We start from the raw sequence: 17,289 nt of genomic DNA, 5'->3' as shown, positions 1-17,289 counted from the left end.
CTTAACAAATGTGACATTTCCCTGAAAATATGTACGCGTAAGATCAAATCGGTGAGGTAGTCTACACATTATGTGATGAAGAATAATTTTAAATAACAGCTGATAATTAATAGTTTGGTAGTAGTTGATCAAAATATTGATTTCAAATATTAATTTAATTTATTGTCACTTTCTTTGTTAGATTAATTAGCTATTTATGATATAATTTGCTTTTACTGTTAGTTTCATCCCAACACATGATACATTTATATATCGACTGCTCTAGAGTTATTAGTTTATTCATAATAATCAAGAGCTGATCGAGATAATTGGAATAATTGAAAATTTTTGCAATAAAATATATATTATAATTTATAAATGAACTATTCTTAGCAAATGTGTATACAACACTTTACAAATGTGAGATTAATCTTTCCCTTAAATGTGTATATTTTCACCTATATATCCTCTAAAATTATGGCATTTTAATCACAATTTGATTATTAGAGTTAAAATCGGCTACACAGTAACATATATATAGGGTCTCGTTCAGGTGAGAATATGCGGACTTTTTCAGTAATGTACAGTAAGTTATTCATGAATGGACAACAACTACTCCAGTTCCGTGACTACTACATGAATGCACCAAAATCGTTACATGAATTTACAGAAATTACTACACGAATGCACGGTGTATTCATGTAGTAGCCACAGAACTGAAGTAGTTATTGTGCATTCATATAGAATTTACCGTGCAGTCTGCATGTTCTCACGTTAAGAGTTGTTTTCACCTTTATATATATATATATATATATATATATATATATATATATATATATATATATATATATAAAACAAAAATGTAAATGATTAATTATTGAAAAACGTAAAGGGATTTGTTGTGGAAAAGGGTGCGTTGATGCATGCATGGTGGCACAAAATTGTTGAAGGACAGCAGTTTCAGTTTATAATGGTGATTGCCAGCTTTTTAGCTTTTCCCCTGTTTTGATAAAAACTTGCGGCACCCAAATTCCATTTCTTGATGGATCTCTTTGATGAGCATTGCATGGACTGTGGGGCCCATGCAATTCTTGTGACTTTGAAACTTCTATATATGGTAAGGAAAACACCATAGGCAATAGTACTCTTACGTCTACATACGTTCTCGATACCATCACACGTTACCCTTACACGGTGTTTTGTTGTTTTTTGGCATAATAAACGGGAAATGAAATAGCATTACATGGAATATGAGTTTTGTTTTGTTTTAAAAATTACGAAATTACCTTTCAAAAAAAAGTTTACGAAATTAAATTCTATGGAATTGAATATTCAATTTGCAATAAGAATGGTCATTCTCAATGCTCCCATGTTCCTATTACATCAAGAATAGGGACATGATGAAATGAGAATTACTATTACTTTCATGCGAACGTCTGACCTGCACAATCATAAAATTACAAGTTGTACAATCAGACATTACAAGTTGCACATCAGACATTACAAGTTGAATAACATAAAATATGAAAATAGTTACAGATCAAAATGTGGATTTGTAGGCTGCACGTACAATCACTTATGCGCGAATGCACAATCAAACATTATAAGTTGCACAAAAGCTAGCTCACACGTTCCCATGAGAAGAGTAGTTCTCGTTCGATCCAAATTATATATATATATATATATATATATATATATATATATATATATATATATATATATATATACACACTAGTCTTTTTTATGCGCGATGCGCAAAAACATATGCCCAATATTTATATTTTTTGAAATAACTAACAAATCCATACTAATTAAAATTATATGAAATCAAATTTATTTATTATAATAATTCAATATATAATATTTACAAATATTATTATCATAAAGAATATAAGAAAATATATAGTGGATACATGTGCATGATAACAATAATGGAAAAGATAACGGAAGTTATAACAGTAGGGGTATTTTTGTCCAAAGAATTATATAGTACAACTCTAAAAGCACAATGTACAAAATGATTAGCATTAAAAACATGAACATAAATGAGGGACATAACTTTGATTGAGATTTATTATATAATAGCATCTTTGATCCTTGAGTTATACCCAAGTTCTGACTCAGTCCCTCAGTTATGATTGTATTAATTTTTAACCCTCAATTTTGAGCGAAACGGTGAGTTTGGTCCCCGACGTTAGGTATCCGTCTCAACTTGACGTAGTGCTCCCTTATTTGTACTGAGTCTCAAGTTTCTTAAATGAGACCCAGCTTCTAACAAGCCATACGAGGGTTATTGAAATGCTTTTGGAGTTGAAGAATCTTGAAATGTGAGGCAAGAAAGTGAAAAATAATGTTGTGAAATTGGTTTCAATATAAAAAGGAGAATAACCTGTGAAATTCCAACTTTACCCCTCTAATAATAGAGGGTTTTTTGAGTTTTTCGTTAGATTGAGACAGATACCTAACGTCAGAGACCAAACTTGCCATTTCGCTAAAAAAATGAGGGGTTAAAATCAATACAGTCATAACTAAGAAGCTGAGTTAGAACTTCGGTCTAACTCAAGGACTAAATATGTCATTTTCTCCATTATAATAGCTTTCTTCAAGAAGTGGAGTTTGAGTTGGATAAGAACTGGGAGGTGAGATGCTACCACGACACCACGTGTTGCGGGAGCAGAACTAGGCTGACGATTGGCTTGCGAAGAATCAGAGAAAGGAAGCTGATTTAGTGCTATTGTCGTCTTGTTCTCATAAATACCGGGATTTCTTATCCATAAAGATGTTGTAGGAGTGCCTTGTGTTCGTGGGGACTTTTGTTAGTTGTTTTTTTCCTCCCGGGGCTCTGCCCTTCCTTTTGTACCAAAATAATAATAATAATAATAATAATAATAATAATAATAAATAAATAAATAAGTAAAAGGAAAGATTAATTTAGAGAGTAAAATTAAAATTTTTTTCCCCTAAAAATGAATAGATAGAGTTTCAAAAGATATAGAATGTCAAAGTTTTTTTTTATTTATTTTTATTTTTTTTATTACTACTAACTCTATGACAACGTGGATAAGAACTGGGAGGTGAGATGCTACAACGTTTGCGGGAGCAGAACTAGGATGACGATTGGCTTGCGAAGAATCAGAGAATGGAACATGCTTTAGTGCTATTGCCGTTTTCTCCTCATAAAGACCAGGATTTCTTACCATAAAGATGTTGTAGGAGTACCTTGCGTTCGTGGGGACTTTTGTTAATTATTTTTTTCTTCCCGGGGCTCCGCCCTTCCTTTTGTACCAAAATAATAATAATAAAAAAAAAGTAAAATGAAATATTAATTAAGAGAGGAAAATTTATTTATTTTTATTCCTTAAAATTGAATAGATAGAGTTTTCAATGTTATAAAATGTCAAAAGTTTTTTTTTTTTTTTTTTTTTTTTTTTTTTTTTTTTTTTTTTTTTTACTATTAACTCTATGACAATGTGGATAAGAACTAGGAGGTGAATGCTACCACGACACCACGTGTTGCGGGAGCAGAACTAGGCTGACGATTGGCTTGCGAAGAATCAGAGAAAGGAACCTGGTTTAATGTTATTGCCGTCTTCTCCTCATAAAGACCTGGATTTCTTATCCATAAAGATGTTGTAGGAGTGCCTTGTGTTCGTGGAGACTTTTGTTAGTTGTTTTTTTTTTTCCCGGGGATCCCCCTTCCTTTTGTACAAATAATAATAATAATAATAAAATAATAAAAAAAAAAAATAAATAAATAAATAAGTAAACGGAAGGATTAATTTAGAGAGAAATTAATTTTTTTCCTTAAAAATGAATAGATTGAGTTTTCAAAGATATAGAATGTCAAAAGTTTTTTATTTTATTTTATTTTTATTACTACTAACTCTATGACAATGTGGATAAGAACTGGGAGGTGAGATGCTACCACGACACCACGTGTTGCGGGAGCAGAACTAGGCTGACGATTGGCTTGCAAAGAATCAGAGAAAGGAACCTGGATAAGTGCTATTGTCGTCTTGTTCTCATAAACACCTGGATTTCTTATCCATAAAGATGTTGTAGGAGTGCCTTGTGTTCGTGGGGACTTTTGTTAGTTGTTTTTTTCTTCCCGGGACTCCGCCCTTCCTTTTGTATAAAAAAAAAGGAAATAATAATAATAATAAATAAGTAAAAGGAAAGATTAATTTAGAGAGTAATATTAAATTTTTTCCCCTAAAAATAAATAGAAGAGTTTTCAAAGATATACAATGTCAAAGTTTTTTTTTTTTTTTTTTTTTTTTTTTTTTTTTTTTTTTTTTTTTACTAACTCTATGACAATGTGGATAAGAACTAGGAGGTGAGATGCTACCACGTGTTGCGGGAGCAGAACTAGGATGACGATTGGCTTGCGAAGAATCAGAGAATGAAACCTGGTTTAGTGCTATTGCCATCTTCTCCTCATAAAGACCTGAATTTCTTATCCATAAAGATGTTGTAGGAGTACCTTGCGTTTGTGGGGACTTTTTTTAATTATTTTTTCTTCCCGGGGCTCCGCCCTTCCTTTTGTACCAAAAAAATAATAATAAAAAAATAAGTAAAATGAAAGATTAATTGAGAGAGTAAAATTAATTTTTTTATTCCTTAAAATTGAATAGATAGAGTTTTCAAAGGTATAAAATGTCAAAAAAAAACTTTTTTTATTAATATTAACACTATGACAATGTGGATAAGAAATAGGAGGTGAGATGCTACCACGACACCACGTGTTGCGGGAGCAGAACTAGGCTGACGATTGGCTTGCGAAGAATCAGAGAAAGGAACCTGGTTTAGTGCTATTGTCGTCTTGTCCTCATAAAGACCTGGATTTCTTATCCATAAAGATGTTGTAGGAGTGCCTTGTGTTTGTGGAGACTTTTGTTAGTTGTTTTTTTCTTCCCGGGGATCCGCCCTTCCTTTTGTACCAATAATAATAATAATAATAATAATAAATAAATAAATAAATAAATAAATAAATCAATATGTAAACGGAAAGATTAATTTAGAGAGAAATTAATTTTTTTTCCATAAAAATGAATAGATTGGGTTTTCAAAGATATAGAATGTCAAAAGTTTTTTATTTTATTTTATTTTATTTTTATTACTACTAACTCTATGACAATGTGGTTAAGAACTGGGAGGTGAGATGCTACCACGACACCACGTGTTGCGGGAGAAGAACTAGGCTGATGATTGGCTTGCGAAGAATCAGAGAAAGGAACCTGGTTTAGTGCTATTGTCGTCTTGTTCTCATAAACACCTGAATTTCTTATCCATAAAGATGTTGTAGGAGTACCTTGTGTTCGTGGGAACATTTGTTAGTTGTTTTTTTCTTCCCGGGACTCTGCCATTCCTTTTGTACCAAAAAAAAAGAAGGAAATAATAATAATAATAATAATAATAATAGTAATAATAATAATAATAATAAGTGAAAGGAAAGATTAATTTAGAGAGTAAAATTAAAATTTTTCTCCTAAAAATAAATAGATAGAGTTTTCAAAGATATAGAATGTCAAAGTTTTTTTTTTTTTCTTTTTTACTACTAACTCTATAACAATGTGGATAAGAACTGAGAGGTGAGATGCTACCACGTGTTGCGGGAGCAGAACTAGGATGACGATTGGCTTGCGAAGAATCAGAGAATGGAACCTGGTTTAGTGCTATTGCCGTCTTCTCCTCATAAAGACCTGGATTTCTTATCCATAAAGATGTTGTAGAAGTACCTTGTGTTCGTGGGGACTTTTGTTAATTGTTTTTTTCTTCCCTGGGCTCCGTCCTTCGTTTTGTACCAAAAAAAAAAAAATAATAATAATAAATATGTTCAATGAAAGATTAATTAAGAGGGTAAAATTAATTTTTTTTGTTCCTTAAAAATGAATAGATAGAGTTTTCAAAGATATAAAATGTCAAAAGTTTTTTTTTTTTTTTTTTTTTTATTACTATTAACTCTATGACAATGTGGATAAGAACTAGGAGGTGAAATGCTACTGATTGCTATAATCTGCAAGCGCACAGAGTCAATCACAGTATAAATTCCTGGTGTATTCTAGGGTCGATCCCACGAAGAACACTATTAACTGTTTTCTTTAATAATCAAATTGTTGATAAGGAAAATCTCAAATAAATAGAATTAATGTTATTAACTATTTTCTTTAATAATCAAATTGTTGATAAGGAAAATCTCAAATAAATAGAATTAATGTGATTAAAAATAATATCTATGAATAGGGAAATTTCAATTGACTAACTCTCCTAAATATATTGAACCATAGAGGCTAGACCGGTGATCACTGCGCACAAGGAACCCCCTCACTTTGAGAGGTTGCTCCCACACTGCCGCTGGTGAGACTCGATCCCTGGTCATTCTTCCAAAGTTTCACCTCTATAACCAGTATTAATTCTTATGATTATAGTGATGATTGCTTCAAATATATCCTAATACGCCGTCGAGCTACTAGGTTGTATCCAATTAACTGTGATCATCCGTCGATATCTCACCAACATTAATTGAACCCATTAAGCAACAATCAAGTATCACCGCAAATACCTAAAGCTATGTCTAGTTTAGGTCAATTATGTTTATCTTACGAGTTCTAGGTTCATAATTCACCCGTAAGTTCTTCTTATGAACCCTAATATTAGAAATATGCCATGGCCAGACACACAATCCACAATTAAAATACATCAAATAAACATAATCAAGTTCAATTATTTAAACTGAAATTAAAGAATCAACACACGAATAATAGTCAATTAATCTAATCAAGGCTAATCCAAATCCCTAATTAAAGTTCTAGCCAATAATCATCGAATGTTCAAGAAACATTATTCTGAAAATTTAAACAAGAATAAAAGTAGGAAAACAAAATAATTAAAGCCTAAAAGATGATAGTTGGATTAGCCGTGATTGAAGCTTCGATCCGTTGCCGCTACTACATACACCGCACCGTCGCTGCACGCCCTAGCTTTGTACTCTCCTCTCGCTTCTTTCCCTCTTTTGTAAGTGTTCTGCCGAACCCCCAATGCTTAAAACAAAAGCCCTAATCCCTTTCAATTCTTTTCTTACTCCGATGCGCAATTCTAACTAAGAAAACAAACAAAACAAATTTAATTTAAAGCAAAACAATTATATCCTAATGACATAATTAACTTAATTAAACTTAAGTATTAAAATACTTATTTAAAATATAATGGATAATACTACCAAATAAATTTAATACTATAGATAAAATAAAACTCTTATTTAAATTAATAAAAAATGCAATATATTATACTAATACTTATTCAAACCCATCTACACAAGTCTAAACTAGTAACATATAACTAAATATAATATTTATAATAAAATTAACCATAAAACTTAATTTATAAATGCAAATCACTAACCAAAATTACTCTATATAACGCTTTAAGCTTATCAAACTTCCCCACACTCAAGGTTTTGAATTGCTTGTCCCCAAGCAAACTTATGCAATAAAATCAAACTACCAACCATAACTATGTCAACTAGACATTCAACTCAAGGGAATTGGTGAACACATAATACTTCATGAGAGTTCAAAGTCATATGCACACAAGACAATAGAGAATAGTAGTCCTCACGATTGATCACTCAATCTCTCATATAAATATATGTATAAGAAAGGTACACACCATCCTCTATTGAGAGTGCACTTGCCATAGGCCTGCTTGTCCACCAAAACTCCACTACCAAAATTACATGAACAACACGAGTCAAAAGGTCTTTATTTCTGGGTTGTAACGGGGCCAAAGGTATGTGGTTTAAGAAAGAAAGGGTATAAGGAATAACAAATACTGTCCAAGGAATCAGTAGAGTCATACTTTCACCATATCAAGAGCAAGAACTTGTATTCTACCAATACAATAAACTCTACCAAACCAAACAGTCATTTCTTCATTCTTCCTCATCCTTTTCACTAATAAAATCTCAAAACAAATTTCAAAATCTTTTTTCATCTTTTTTTTTTCTTTTTTTTTTTGTTTTTTTTTCTCCTTTTTGTTTTTTCTGGTAAAACCGAATAGATTACTCCTCATTTCCACACAACCCTCAATGGTACTCTTCCCATAATCATCAAATTTTATCATGCCTTCATTGCTCATAAATCATTTTAAGAATAAAATGAGCACAAAAGTTTAGGCTAACAAGATTCTTCAACCCAGCCACAATTAGAAGATATATCATTTTGTTCTTTTTTTTTTTTTTTTTTTTTTTTCATTTTCACCCCCTTTGATCACAAACAATTCCTCACCCAAAGCAAATCAGCTATACAATCACCTTTCAACTCCAATCTCACACATACTTCATCACTTTTGGTTATCTTGCACAGATAAATGAAATAATGACATCCACTGATCAAAAGACGGGTTAAGTGGCTTCTTTTTATGAGCTAAGGTTCTTTGTGTAAGAAATAATAGGCACATATACACTTATACATCATTGTATATGTGATAATAAGGACTAACCTCCAGCCATAGTTGTTTGCTTGTTTTGCCTTGTAGTTGATGTAGAATGCCTTAGTTTATTTCTGCAGTGATTTGGGCAGAGTGACTCCCACTTGTCTCAAGTATATTAGGATGGTGTATATTTTGTCAGAATAAAAAAATGACAGTCCTTGAGTAGTGGGAGGAACTTACTTATATAGCCTATCTAACCATCAATATAGGCTTTGTAACAGTTGTAACGGTAACCGTTACAGCTGTTACAATTAGCACACCTTAATGGCCATTAAGGCCATAATAATCTTGCACCAATCATGGAAAAATGTTACATTCTCCCACTTGCGGTTGGTGCAAGAACAAACTTAAAGAAACAAAATACAAGAACTATAGAGATATGTCCTCTTAATACGAGTAGTATCTACTATAATCACAATGCAACTTGTTCTCTAAGTACTTTATGTGCTTTAACCACAACTTAATGGATAAACCTTATGTTTATTCCAGGTCCAGAAGATATATATTTTCTCAACAATATGTGTACAATATAATAATGAGAAAATATCTGAATGCTTTAAGAATTGCATAAAATAACTGTATGTATACAAACTTTACAAAGTGGGCGCAAGTCCCATTTTCTCAACAAAATCCCTAAACTTGAATGGTGGCATGTCTTTAGTTAAGGGATCAGCAATCATCAACTCAGTGCTTATATGCTCAATGACCACTTTCTTATCTTTAACACGCTTCCTGATAGCTAAGTACTTGGTGTCGATATGCTTACTTCGACTCCCACACTTATTGTTCTTAGTCAGGAAGACTACAGCTGAGTTGTCACAATAAACCTTTAATGGCTTAGAAATAGAGTCCATAACTCTAAGCCCCGAAATGAAATTCTTAAGCCATACACCTTGAGATGTAGCCTCAAAATATGAAACGAACTCGGCTTCCATGATTGAAGTGGTGACAAGAGTTTGTTTAACACTTCTCCATGAAACAGCTCCACCGGCCATGATAAAAATGTTCCCCGAAGTTGATTTCCGAGAATCAACACAACTGGCAAAGTCCGAGTCAGAATATCCAACAATGTCCAAAGCGTCCATCTGATTGAACACAAGCTTATAATCCTTGGTACCCTTCAGATACCTTAAAACCTTCTTTGAAGCTCTCCAGTGGTCTAATCCCGGATCACTTTGATATCGTCCCAGCATTCCAACAGCAAAGGCGATGTCTGGCCTAGTACAGACTTGAACATACCCGAGACATCCGACAACTGAAGCATAAGGAATATTCTTCATGGATTTTCTTTCAAAATTATTCTTTGGACATTGGTCCAAACTGAATTTATCTCCTCTCACTATAGGAGCTGGACTCGGTAAGCAATCCTTCATCCGAAATCTTTCTAAGACTTTGTTGATATAGATTTCCTGCGATAGTCCGAGAATACCCCGGGATCAATCCCTATGGATCTTTATGCCAATGACATAAGATGCCTCGCCCATATCTTTCATATCAAAGTTCTTAGAAAGGAATTGCTTAACCTTGTGCAGCATTTCCTTATCATTTGTTGCAAGTAGAATATCATCCACATATAAAACAAGAAAGCAAATTTTACTCCCACTTGTCTTTTGGTATATGCAATGATCTAAGGGACTTTCAACAAATCCATATGAAGAAATGACCCCATTAAACTTTATATACCATTGGCGGGAAGCTTGTTTTAAACCATAGATGGATTTTTTGAGCTTGCAAACTAAATGCTCACCTTCACTAGAAGAGAATCCTTCAGGTTGTTTCATATAAACCTCCTCTTCTAGATCACCATTAAGGAATACCATTTTCACATCCATTTGTTGCAATTCAAGATTGAAATGTGCAACCAAAGTCAGAATTATACGAAGTGAATCTTTCTTTGATACATGAGTAAATGTCTCCGTGTAGTCGACTCCTTTTTGAGTAAACCCTTTAGCAACGAGTCTAGCCTTGTATCGCTCGATGTTGCCTAATGAGTCCTTTTTAGTCTTATAGACCCATTTACAGCCAATGGCCTTGGCCCCATTAGGCAACTCAACAAGGTCCCAAACCCTATTGCTTCGCATGGAACTCATTTCTTCCTTCATGGCTTCATACCATAAATCTGATTCTTTACAGTTTATGGCTTGTGAAAACGTTTCTGGATCATTTTCGGCTCCAACATCAGACTCTTGTAGATACACTATATAATCACTAGGATTTGCCGGTCTTTTTCCGCGAGTAGATCGCCTTAAAGTTGAACTACCATCTTCTTGAGATATTAGCGGTTCAACTACCGCTTCAGGAATTTCCTGAATTGGTTGATCTATTGGAATAATATCAGCATTTTGTGGAACTTCTTCAATAGGTCGTTCAATATCCGTTTGAACTTGAGGGGTGTTTGAAACTATTATCAACCTATCTGATGACGTAGAAGGACATGATTCAATATGATCATGATTAGAAATCAAATCATTGAACCGATCCCTCCCACTAATCATGTCATCTTCAAGAAACTTAGCATTTCTTGATTCCACAATCCTAGTTGAATTAGATGGACAATAAAATCTGTATCCCTTGGAGGACTGTGCATATCCAATAAAGAAACCACTAATAGTCCTTGGGTCCAACTTTTTTTCTTGTGGGTTATATATCCGCACCTCAGACGGGCATCCCCAAACACGCATATGTTGCAAACTCGGTTTCCAACCTTTAAATAACTCAAACGGTGTCTTTGGGACAGCCTTGGTTGGAACACGGTTTAATATATACGTAACCGTCTTAAGTGCTTCGGCCCACAAAAACTTAGGAAGTTTTGAGTTGCTAAGCATACTCCGCACCATATCAATAAGCGTGCGGTTTCTTCTTTCAGCAACACCATTTTGGCCCGGAGAACCAGGCATGGTGTATTGGGCAACAATCTCATGTTCTTGAAGAAACTTAGCAAACGGACCAAGTACTTGTCCACTTTCAGTGTACCTACCATAGTATTCACCACCTCTGTCGGATCTTACTATCTGTATTCATTTCCCACATTGGTTCTCAACTTCATCCTTAAAAGACTTGAAGGCATCCAACGCTTCATCTTATTATGAATCAAATACACATAGGTAAATCGCGAGTAATCATCAATGAAGGTAATGAAATACTTTTGACCTGGCATATCCATATCTGGACAGCAAATGTCAGTATGTATGATTTCCAATATGCTTGAACTCCTTTTGGCACATTTCTTAGACTTGTTTGTCTGTTTTCCCTTAATGCAGTCTATACAAGTCTCGAAATCAGTATAATCGAGAGTACTGAGTACTCCATCATTTACTAATCTCTTTATACGTTCAAGGGAGATATGACATAATCTCCGATGCCATAACATAGAGGAGTTCTCACTAACACTCGATCTTTTGGAACCAGAGTGAACATGCAATGAGCTATAAGTGGCATTGTTTTGTAAATTTAAATGATAAAGACCATCAGACAATGTACCGTATCCAACACAAGTTGATTTATTGAAAATATCAAAATGCTTGTCTCGAAAATTAAAGGAGAAAACCAACAGTATAAGTCTAGAAACAGATATGAAGTTTCGAGAGAAACTTGGTACATAAAATGTCTTATTCAAAATCAAAACAAAGCCACTACTTAAAATAAGCTTGCATGTTCCAATGGCTTCCACTTGTGACCCCATCTTGTTTCTTGATAAGATGGTTCGTTCACTTCCCACCGGCTTCCTTAGATCCTGCATTCCCTGTAAAGAGTTTGCAATGTGGATTGTTGAAGTAGAATCAATCCACCAAGTATTAGTGTTAACTTCAGACATATTAGATTCATAACAAACGAATGAGGATAGAATACCTTTCTTCCCGATCCACTTTTTGTACTTGATGCAATCTTTCTTCATGTGCCCCTTCTTTTTACAGAAGAAACACTTATGCACCTTCTTTATGTCTGCTTGAGGTGAAAGTTTTCCTTTCCCCTTAGCCTTAGAAGTGGAACCTCGAGATTTGCCAGATTTGGACTTCTCGTGTGTCGTAGCCAGCATGACACTTTCTCCCATTTCCATCACCAACCTTCCTTCTTCTTGAACACACATGGTCATTAAATCATTTATGGACCATTTTTCCTTATGTGTGTTATAAGAAATTTTAAAAGGTCCATACGGTGATGGTAGGGTGTACAAGGCATAGTACACAATGAAGTCATCCAACATATCTACCCCAAGAGTCTTAAGTTGAGCCACAATGTCCCGCAATTGCATGATATGCTCACGCACACTTTTAACGGAAGTGAGACGAAGAGAGGAGAATCTCATGATGAGGGTGCTTGTTAAAGCCTTTTCTGAAGTGACGAACTGGTTGTCAATAGACTTGAGCAATGCTTGGACATCCTCATGCTTTTCACTAACGGAACCCCGAATCCCATTAGATATTTTCGCCTTGATGTACATTGTATTGAGCCGATTGGACTTATTCCATCGCTCATATATTGCAATGTCATCTTGGGTGCTATCTTCCGTGGGGACCGGTGGTTGCTCGTTATGGATAGAAAAGTCCAAGTCTCTCCACCCTAAACTTAGAAGAACCCTTTCTTTCCAAATTTTGTAGTTGTCGCCCCTAAGTTCGGGAACTTCAATGTTCAAATCAGTATGAGTAACGGATTGAGATGCTGTAAAGGTAAAGGTTTGGATTAGAATTTTGAGGCATATAAATAACTGAATCGCATACATTACCAATGTAAATGATGCATGTCAAAGATCCAAATGCCATAAAAATTGCCTGTGGGCTAAATTTTTACGCAAAAGGGACCTTAGAAAATTTTGAATAGAAATGGGATGGGAACAATTGAATTTCTATTCTCAACGATAAAACTACCAAAGACTACATGCCGATACATAATTGTCTGTGGGCTAAATTATGATCATAGTTTGGTATTTTTATCCTGATTAACCCTACAAATATAACAAAATTGCCTGTGGGCTAAATTTCATTATATTACATATAATCAATCACAATTTATGCCTAAACTTCATGTGATTTGGAAAAACTTGATATAAAAATTTAATTAAATTAAGGATGCTGTGGCTACTCCTTAATTGACTAAATTTGTATTATCACATCGGCATAGATTTAACAAAACAAACTATGCACTCAACATGATAAGCAATTACCAAGTATACTCACAGGAAAGTTGGTCGAGATGAACTCGGTTAAATACCAACTCCTTAGACAGAGTAGGATTCCAAGGGAACTAGTAGCATATTGGCTATTCTAGTTTTCTTCCCAAGAAATTTTCCCCGGTTCATGCATTCTCATATTATAGCATAACGTTTTGAAGGGTTTTTTCAAAACTTTGATGTTCACGGTTTGGAAAAAGGCTTTAAGAATATGTGAACCTTTGATCTTAATGTGCTAACCTTCAGGCACTACCATAGTCGTACTAAACCTTATGTACTTTTATAACCACAATATGCTAAAGTCCAACTTCTAAGGAATTCAACAACTCCTAAAATGCACTACCAAAAACCAAGTACTAAGGAGTTTAAGAAATTCCTAAAATATGCATTTCTAAGGCATAAAATTAATCGCATAATTAAAATAAATTAAAATTATGCTAATTGGACATAATATGCATATTACAATAACACAAACTCATATTAAACAAATAAATTGCACAAACCTTATAGCAATTTAAAACATACGAGCATATTTAAAACCAGCCCACAACAAAACTAAAACCCAAATAAAAAATTGAATCCCTGTATTTTGTGTTATCAAACTTAAACCAGCAGGCCCCTTTTGTATTTTTAAAATAAAATTGAATGAGGCCCAAAGACAAACCTAATGCCCCACTCAACCCCAATTCTACTGATTGTCTTGTACACCCGCAGCCAAAGGAAAATAAAATAAAACACAGTGGAGAAGGATGAGAGACGTATAGCGGATCGCTCGACACCGAGATCAGCGTCCCTCCGCCGTCTCCCACAACCGCATTAGCCTCGCCGGGAAAAGGAAGCGATGATGCCACCGCCGGGAACCCTGCTTCGCCGTCGCCATCCCAGCACCGTCGCCGGCCGTTACCCGAAGAAGACAGGGATGCAGCGACGACACCGGGAACCAGCGACGCCGCAACCGGCCAGTCCTCTATACCGGTTAACCGGAGAAGATGGCGCACCGACGAGCATCTGAAACCGTTACACGGTCGTCGGCCGGAGATCGCAATCGGTGAACCGAATGCGAAAGGCAGCATGTTCAAAAAATTGTTATTGTTATTATTATTAATTTTTTTAATATTTCGTAAATAATATATCTATATTTCGAAAATTTTCATGTATATATATACATATATGAAAACCAGATACATATATATTAATATACACACTGTAATTTTTTTTTTTTTTTGAAAAGCATTTGTGTTTCGAAAATACAAATTATAATACGGAGCAATATGTATACAGAACAGAATGTATCCATATAAATCCAGTATTCAAATTGCATATAAAGAGAGGCATACAGTATTTTTTCCAGAATATACTTTTACAAAATAATAGCAATTTGAACAACTAGGCAGAGATAAACTGGCTCTGGTACCAAATATAAGAAATAATAGGCACATATACACTTATACATCATTGTATATGTGATAATAAGGACTAACCTCCAGCCATAGTTGTTTGCTTGTTTTGCCTTGTAGTTTATGTAAAATGCCTTAGTTTATTTCTACAGTGATTTGGGCAGAGTGACTCCCACTTGTCTCAAGTATATTAGGATGGTGTTTATTTTGTCAGAATAAAAAAATGACAGCCCTTGAGTAGTGGGAGAACCTTACTTATATAGCCTATCTAACCATCAATATAGGCTTTGTAACAGTTGTAACGGTAACCGTTATAGCTGTTACAATTAGCACACCTTAATGGCCATTAAGGCCATAATAATCTTGCACCAATCATGGAAAAATGTTACACTTTGGGACTGGCTAATGAAGAAAAATTTCTTATATTAATTATAAATAATCTTGCACCAACTCTATGCAAGCATACATATAGCCAAACACATTCATTGATATTATGCACTCCCAAAACTCTAGAACCTATCTCCCAATCAACATAGTCATTAGATGGTATTTTTTTAAACTTTATTTTGTTGAAAATTTACAGAAAAATGAAGGAAAATGAAGAAAATTCCAAGAAAATTAGTGCAGAAAATTACTGTAGAAAAATGCAGAAAATTACTACTGAAAAATGCAGAAAAATAGAGAAGATGCAGAAAATGTTGCAGAAAATTGCAGGAAAATGCAGAATTTTTTAATTTTATTTTGTCTATTTTGAATAAAACTTGCAGAAAACATCCCCTAAACTTACTTTCCTTTCCCCACACTCAAACTCAACATTGTCCTCAATGTTAAATGTAAAAGCAAGTATGAAAAAATGAAATAAACAGGAAACTTCCCTGTTACCAATTTCTTCCGGGACTGCCTTTTGGTGAAGCAACCATGAATGGTCTCTTTTTATCTCCTTCAATCTCAATGGCCTCATAGGAACGAACTTTAGTGACCATGAAAGGACTAACCCATATTGACTTCAATTTTCCTAGAAAAAGTTTAAGACAAGAATTAGACAACAAAACTTCTTGCCATACTTTAAATTCTCTCCAAAAATTATTTTTGTCATGCCAAGCTTTAGTCAGTGTTCTCCACAATCTCTCTTCTTTTGCATGGAGTAAATGACAATAAGAAATCATAAGAAAAGTATCATTGTCACTCAAAAATTCGTATTTGAACCGCAATGAAGGTGGTTTAAGTTCAAGTTGAAGTGGTGTTTCATTAAAAGGTAATGAAAAAGAGTTGTCTCCATCTAAATCCTCATACTTCATATTAAGATGTGTAGGAAAATGACCTTGACCCTCTAATCTCTTCATAGACTCAACAAATTCTGGTTCCTCATCTTCTATAGGACATGCTTCCAATGGATCACTAGGTGAATGCTTAACAAATGTTTCTTTTGAAGGTTTCTCAATAACATCAACAAAAAGACAAGATTCATCAAAAGTTGGTAATTTTATAGGTTTAGAGATAGAGAATTCCTCTTTTTTTGTTCCTACTCTAAAAATTAATTATCAATTAATATACTCCTCCTGTTAACAAAAATGGTCTACCAAGTATGAGAGATGTATCTATGTCACTATCCATATTAAGAATCAGAAAATTAGCAGGAAAATAAAATTTACCAACTTTTACCAAGATATCCTCCACTACTCCAAGCGGGTACTTGACTGATCTATCAGCAAGTTGAAGAGAGATTGTTGTTGGCTTCATTTCAGCTATTTCCAACTTCTTGAAAAGAGTTAAAGGCATAAGGTTAATACTAACACCTAGATCACATAAGCATTTATCAATGACAGTATTACCAATAGTGCAAGAAATAGAAAAACTTCCTGGATCTATTAGCTTAGGAGGTAATTTGCTTTGCAAAATAACACTACACTCCTCATTTAAGTGCACAGTAGCAAACGCTTCCACTCTCTTTCTATTAGACACAATTTCCTTAATGTACTTGGCATAAGATGGCATATTAGCAAGTGCTTCTACAAAAGGAATATTAATCTGCAATTTTTTAAAAACCTCCAAAAATCTTTTAAGTTATTGTCCTGGTTCCTCTTTTGTAACCTCTGTGGATATGGAATGGGGGGTACATAAGGTTTTACTGTAGAGGAAGTGGGGTTTTGATCACTAGAACTTTCTTTAGGCACTTGCTCCTCTTCTTTATCACTTTCGTTTCCAACCCTCATGGGTTCTTTTTCTTTCAAAACATCATCCAATATCTTACCATTT

This window comes from Ipomoea nil, unplaced genomic scaffold (assembly GCF_001879475.1).
Source record: "Ipomoea nil cultivar Tokyo-kokei standard unplaced genomic scaffold, Asagao_1.1 scaffold0642, whole genome shotgun sequence".
Taxonomy (NCBI): Eukaryota; Viridiplantae; Streptophyta; class Magnoliopsida; order Solanales; family Convolvulaceae; genus Ipomoea; species Ipomoea nil.
This window is presented reverse-complemented; position numbering follows the sequence as displayed.